Below are 7,500 nucleotides of genomic sequence, written 5' to 3'. Positions count from 1 at the left end.
TTGGAATTGTCGGCAGGGGAGGTTGGCGGGGTACCTGCAGAATAGTAGGAGGTGGCAAATCGAGAATCGGTCGACCTCGCCAAACGCCTTCTCGAGCCTCCAGGTCTGCAGGGACCGACCCAGGCTGCCGCCAAACCGACCGAGAGGCCCTGCCGGCGGCCATTATTGGCCATTTTCGGCATTTTTCGCCTCTTTCGGCCGGGATGGAAAAGCGGCGGCCTGAAGCCCGGGCCTGCCCGGGGAGGCCTCCTAATCGCCCGGGGGACCGGATTTGCCCCGGTGAGAGCCCCCGAAACGTCCCGAAGCCGGCCGGGAAGGCGGCCAAGGGCGAAGCACCTCGGCTTGCATTCGCTGGCCGTGCAAAGTGGCCTCCGGGCCCGCGAGACAATGCAGGGTGCCCTCGGTGTGCCCCTGAGAAATGGTTAACCAAACGAAGGACAGTGCGCCTCGGATTGCATTGGCAGGCCGTGCAAAGGGGCCACCGGGCCCGCGAGACGTTACAGATTGCCCTCGGTGTGCCCCTGAGAAATGGTTAACCAATTGGACTTAGTCTCTGGCAGAGAGGCAAAGTGTTTTCAAGAGAAATGGTTAACCAATTGGACTTAGTCTCTGAACGGCAGGCAAATTGTGGCCTTGAGAAATGATTAACCAATTGGACTTAGTCTCTGGCGGAGAGGCAAAGTGTTTTCTCGAGAAATAATTAACCAATGAGGCCAATGGACCTCGGGTTGCATTGGCAGGCCGGGCAATGTGGCTCTTGGGCCCGCGAGAGCAAAATCCGTGCACAGACGGAAGTCCATGAGGTCAGATCCGAGGCCTTTACCCGGCACCCGGTGGGGGTATTCCCGCAGAGAGTAGCGAATCTGCCCGGCGACGGGTCAAGTTGCAATTTCTGGCATGCCACTCCTGGAGCTGGTTCATGAGTTCCCCTCGGAAGTCCCGATGAGGAAAGGGCAAAATGGCGTTTTGCGGGCTTTTAGGGCCTCCTGGACGGTAGGACTACCGCCCGACCTTACGGTTGGAATTGTTGGCAGGGGAGGTTGGCGGGGTACCTGCAGAATAGTAGGAGGTGGCAAATCGAGAATCGGTCGACATCGCCAAAAACCTTCTCGAGCCTCCAGGTCTGCAGGGACCGACCCAGGCTGCCGCCAAACCGACCGACAGGCCCTGCCGGCGGCCATTTTTGGCCATTTTCGGCATTTTTCGCCTCTTTCGGCCGGGATGGAAAAGCGGCGGCCTGAAGCCCGGGCCTGCCCGGGGAGGCCTCCTAATCGCCCGGGGGACCGGATTTGCCCCGGTGAGAGCCCCCGAAACGTCCCGAAGCCGGCCGGGAAGGCGGCCAAGGGCGAAGCACCTCGGATTGCATTCGCTGGCCGTGCAAAGTGGCCTCCGGGCCCGCGAGACAATGCAGGGTGCCCTCGGTGTGCCCCTGAGAAATGGTTAACCAAACGAAGGACAGTGCGCCTCGGATTGCATTGGCAGGCCGTGCAAAGGGGCCCCCGGGCCCGCGAGACGTTACAGGTTGCCCTCGGTGTGCCCCTGAGAAATGGTTAACCAATTGGACTTAGTCTCTGGCAGAGAGGCAAAGTGTTTTCAAGAGAAATGGTTAACCAATTGGACTTAGTCTCTGGCAGAGAGGCAAAGTGTTTTCCAGAGAAATGGTTAACCAATTGGACTTAGTCTCTGGCGGAGAGACAAAGTGTTTTCAAGAGAAATGGATAACCAATTGGACTTAGTCTCTGGCAGAGAGGCAAAGTGTTTTCACGAGAAATGGTTAACCAATTGGACTTAGTCTCTGGCAGAGAGGCAAAGTGTTTTCAAGAGAAATGGTTAACCAATTGGACTTAGTCTCTGGCGGAGAGACAAAGTGTTATCAAGAGAAATGGTTAACCAATTGGACTTAGTCTCTGGCAGAGAGGCAAAGTGTTTTCAAGAGAAATGGTTAACCAATTGGACTTGGTCTCTGGCAGAGAGGCAAAGTGTTTTCAAGAGAAATGGTTAACCAATTGGACTTAGTCTCTGGCGGAGAGACAAAGTGTTTTGAAGAGAAATGGTTAACCAATTGGACTTGGTCTCTGAACGGCAGGCAAATTGTGGCCTTGAGAAATGATTAACCAATTGGACTTAGTCTCTGGCGGAGAGGCAAAGTGTTTTCTCGAGAAATAATTAACCAATGAGGCCAATGGACCTCGGGTTGCATTGGCAGGCCGGGCAATGAGGCTCTTGGGCCCGCGAGAGCAAAATCCGTGCACAGACGGAAGTCCATGAGGTCAGATCCGAGGCCTTTACCCGGCACCCGGTGGGGGTATTCCCGCAGAGAGTAGCGAATCTGCCCGGCGACGGGTCAAGTTGCAATTTCTGGCATGCCACTCATGGAGCTGGTTAATGAGTTCCCCGCGGAAGTCCCGATGAGGAAAGGGCAAAATGGCGTTTTGCGGGCTTTGGGGCCTCTTCGTCGGTAGGACTACCGCCCGACCTTACGGTTGGAATTGTCGGCAGGGGAGGTTGGCGGGGTACCTGCAGAATAGTAGGAGGTGGCAAATCGAGAATCGGTCGACATCGCCAAAAACCTTCTCGAGCCTCCAGGTCTGCAGGGACCGACCCAGGCTGCCGCCAAACCGACCGAGAGGCCCTGCCGGCGGCCATTTTTGGCCATTTTCGGCATTTTTCGCCTCTTTCGGCCGGGATGGAAAAGCGGCGGCCTGAAGCCCGGGCCTGCCCGGGGAGGCCTCCTAATCGCCCGGGGGACCGGATTTGCCCCGGTGAGAGCCCCCGAAACGTCCCGAAGCCGGCCGGGAAGGCGGCCAAGGGCGAAGCACCTCGCATTGCGTTGGCAGGCCGTGCAAAGTGGCCTCCGGGCCCGCGAGACAATGCAGGGTGCCCTCGGTGTGCCCCTGAGAAATGGGTAACCAAACGAAGGACAGTGCGGCTCGGATTGCATTGGCAGGCCGTGCAAAGGGGCCCCCGGGCCCGCGAGACGTTACAGATTGCCCTCGGTGAGCCCCTGAGAAATGGTTAACCAATTGGACTTAGTCTCTGGCAGAGAGACAAAGTGTTTTCACGAGAAATGGTTAACCAATTGGACTTAGTCTCTGGCAGAGAGGCAAAGTGTTTTCAAGAGAAATGGTTAACCAATTGGACTTAGTCTCTGGCGGAGAGACAAAGTGTTTTCCAGAGAAATGGATAACCAATTGGACTTAGTCTCTGGCAGAGAGGCAAAGTGTTTTCACGAGAAATGGTTAACCAATTGGACTTAGTCTCTGGCAGAGAGGCAAAGTGTTTTCAAGAGAAATGGTTAACCAATTGGACTTAGTCTCTGGCAGAGAGGCAAAGTGTTTTCCAGAGAAATGGTTAACCAATTGGACTTAGTCTCTGAACGGCAGGCAAATTGTGGCCTTGAGAAATGATTAACCAATTGGACTTAGTCTCTGGCGGAGAGGCAAAGTGTTTTCTCGAGAAATAATTAACCAATGAGGCCAATGGACCTCGGGTTGCATTGGCAGGCCGGGCAATGTGGCTCTTGGGCCCGCGAGAGCAAAATCCGTGCACAGACGGAAGTCCATGAGGTCAGATCCGAGGCCTTTACCCGGCACCCGGTGGGGGTATTCCCGCAGAGAGTAGCGAATCTGCCCGGCGACGGGTCAAGTTGCAATTTCTGGCATGCCACTCCTGGAGCTGGTTCATGAGTTCCCCTCGGAAGTCCCGATGAGGAAAGGGCAAAATGGCGTTTTGCGGGCTTTTAGGGCCTCCTGGACGGTAGGACTACCGCCCGACCTTACGGTTGGAATTGTTGGCAGGGGAGGTTGGCGGGGTACCTGCAGAATAGTAGGAGGTGGCAAATCGAGAATCGGTCGACATCGCCAAAAACCTTCTCGAGCCTCCAGGTCTGCAGGGACCGACCCAGGCTGCCGCCAAACCGACCGACAGGCCCTGCCGGCGGCCATTTTTGGCCATTTTCGGCATTTTTCGCCTCTTTCGGCCGGGATGGAAAAGCGGCGGCCTGAAGCCCGGGCCTGCCCGGGGAGGCCTCCTAATCGCCCGGGGGACCGGATTTGCCCCGGTGAGAGCCCCCGAAACGTCCCGAAGCCGGCCGGGAAGGCGGCCAAGGGCGAAGCACCTCGCATTGCGTTGGCAGGCCGTGCAAAGTGGCCTCCGGGCCCGCGAGACAATGCAGGGTGCCCTCGGTGTGCCCCTGAGAAATGGTTAACCAAACGAAGGACAGTGCGGCTCGGATTGCATTGGCAGGCCGTGCAAAGGGGCCCCCGGGCCCGCGAGACGTTACAGATTGCCCTCGGTGAGCCCCTGAGAAATGGTTAACCAATTGGACTTAGTCTCTGGCAGAGAGGCAAAGTGTTTTCAAGAGAAATGGTTAACCAATTGGACTTAGTCTCTGGCGGAGAGACAAAGTGTTTTCAAGAGAAATGGTTAACCAATTGGACTTAGTCTCTGGCAGAGAGGCAAAGTGTTTTCAAGAGAAATGATTAACCAATTGGACTTAGTCTCTGGCGGAGAGACAAAGTGTTTTCACGAGAAATGGTTAACCAATTGGACTTAGTCTCTGGCAGAGAGGCAGAGAGGCAAAGTGTTTTCACGAGAAATGGTTAACCAATTGGACTTAGTCTCTGGCAGAGAGGCAAAGTGTTTTCAAGAGAAATGGTTAACCAATTGGACTTAGTCTCTGGCAGAGAGGCAAAGTGTTTTCCAGAGAAATGGTTAACCAATTGGACTTTGTCGCTGGCGGAGAGACAAAGTGTTTTCACGAGAAATGGTTAACCAATTGGACTTAGTCTCTGGCAGAGAGGCAAAGTGTTTTCACGAGAAATGGTTAACCAATTGGACTTAGTCTCTGGCAGAGAGGCAAAGTGTTTTGAAGAGAAATGGTTAACCAATTGGACTTGGTCTCTGAACGGCAGGCAAATTGTGGCCTTGAGAAATGATTAACCAATTGGACTAAGTCTCTGGCGGAGAGACAAAGTGTTTTCACGAGAAATGGTTAACCAATTGGACTTAGTCTCTGGCAGAGAGGCAAAGTGTTTTCAAGAGAAATGGTTAACCAATTGGACTTAGTCTCTGGCGGAGAGACAAAGTGTTTTCAAGAGAAATGGTTAACCAATTGGACTTAGTCTCTGGCAGAGAGGCAGAGAGGCAAAGTGTTTTCAAGAGAAATGGTTAACCAATTGGACTTGGTCTCTGAACGGCAGGCAAATTGTGGCCTTGAGAAATGATTAACCAATTGGACTAAGTCTCTGGCGGAGAGACAAAGTGTTTTCACGAGAAATGGTTAACCAATTGGACTTAGTCTCTGGCAGAGAGGCAAAGTTTTTTCAAGAGAAATGGTTAACCAATTGGACTTAGTCTCTGGCAGAGAGGCAAAGTGTTTTCAAGAGAAATGGTTAACCAATTGGACTTGGTCTCTGAACGGCAGGCAAATTGTGGCCTTGAGAAATGATTAACCAATTGGACTTAGTCTCTGGCGCAGAGACAAAGTGTTTTCACGAGAAATGGTTAACCAATTGGACTTAGTCTCTGGCAGAGAGACAAAGTGTTTTCACGAGAAATGGGTAACCAATTGGACTTAGTCTCTGAACGGCAGGTAAACTGTGGCCATGAGAAATGGTTAACCAATTGGACTTCGTCTCTGGCAGAGAGGCAAAGTGTTTTCAAGAGAAATGGTTAACCAATTGGACTTAGTCTCTGGCGGAGAGGCAAAGTGTTTTCACGAGAAATGGTTAACCAATTGGACTTAGTCTCTGAACGGCAGGCAAATTGCGGCCATGAGAAATGGTTAACCAATTGGACTTAGTCTCTGGCAGAGAGTCAAAGTGTTTTCCTGAGAAATGGTTAACCAATTGGACTTAGTCTCTGGCGGAGAGGCAAAGTGTTTCCCGTTGTAATGGTTGGCCAATGCACTTCGGATTGCGTTGGTAGGCCGTGGAAAGTGGCTCTTGGGCCCGCGAGAGCAAAATCCGTGCGCAGACGGAAGTCCATGAGGTCAGATCCGAGGCCTTTACCCGGCACCCGGTGGGGGTATTCCCGCAGAGAGTAGCGGGTGTGCCCGGCGACGGGTCAAGTTGCAATTTCTGGCATACCACTCCTGGAGCTCGTTAATGAGTTCCCCTCGGAAGTCCCGATGAGAAAATGGCAAAATGGCGTTTTGCGGGCTTTGGGGCCTCTTCGTCGGTAGGACTACCGCCCGACCTTACGGTTGCAATTGTTGGCAGGGGAGGTTGGCGGGGTACCCGGAGATTTTCGGGGACACGATTTTCAGAACATTTTCAGACAACGGTCACACTTTAAAAATGCCCAGAAAAGTGCGACTTTGAGGGTGGTAAGCGTTTTCAAATAGAATACCTTTCAAAGAGCTCTCGGAAGTCCTATATGAGGATTTAAGATGAATTTGTGCGGGCTTTCCGAACTCCGTTGTCGGTCTGAAATATCGGCCAGGGTCCAGACCGGTGGTAACCCTGGTTTAATAAACTTGGCCTGTGGCGAAAAGAACAGACAAAATGACAAAGTGTCAAATATATATATATATATACATGTGTATTTATGAACAAAAAAAATCACAAAGTGTCACCTGGCGGTGTACTTGATGATGAAAAATAAAAATACAAAGTCTGTTCACAGGCACCTTTGGGGCGGGGGTGCCTGAGTCCCCTTGGGTTGCACACTATAGAGTGTTTGACATGGACAGAGTCAACACTGTGTGCGTGCCCAGAACCCTTTTGAACGCAGGCGACGCACGCCGGTCGGCATTTCCTCTCCGTGCGAGCGCCAACAGGTTGCTTCCGTTGTTTTACAAATAAGAAAATTGTATTTATGAGCAGCAAAACAAAAAATCACAAAGTTTCACCTGGCGGTGTACTTGATGATGAGAAATAAAAATACAAAGCCTGTTCACAGGCACCTAGGGGGCGGGCGGGGTGCCTGAGTCCCCTTGGGTTGCACACTGTAGTGTTTGACATGGGCAGAGTCAGCACTGTGTGCGTGCCCAGAACCGATGTGAACGCAGGCGACGCACGCCAGTCGGCATTTCCTAGCCGTGCGAGCGCCAACATGTTGCTTCCGATGTTTTACAAATAAGAAAACCGTATTTATGAGCAAAAAAAATCACAAAGTGTCACCTGGCGGTGTACTTGATGATGAAAAATAAAAATACAAAGCCTGTTCACAGGCACCTAGGGGGCGGGCGGGGTGCCTGAGTCCCCTTGGGTTGCACACTGTAGTGTTTGACATGGGCAGAGTCAGCACTGTGTGCGTGCCCAGAACCGTTTTGAACGCAGGCGACGCACGCCAGTCGGCATTTCCTAGTCGTGCGAGCGCCAACATGTTGCTTCCGTTGTTTTACAAATAAGAGAATTGTATTTATGAGCAAAAAAAATCACAAAGTGTCACCTGGCGGTGTACTTGATGATGAAAAATAAAAATACAAAGCCTGTTCACAGGCACCTAGGGGGCGGGTGGGGTGCCTGAGTCCCCTTGGGTTGCACACTGCAGTGT

Source organism: Cetorhinus maximus, unplaced genomic scaffold, assembly GCF_964194155.1.
Source record: "Cetorhinus maximus unplaced genomic scaffold, sCetMax3.hap1.1 HAP1_SCAFFOLD_373, whole genome shotgun sequence".
Classification (NCBI taxonomy): Eukaryota; Metazoa; Chordata; class Chondrichthyes; order Lamniformes; family Cetorhinidae; genus Cetorhinus; species Cetorhinus maximus.
The sequence above is the reverse complement of the archived record's forward strand: the minus strand, read 5'-3'. Positions refer to the sequence as shown.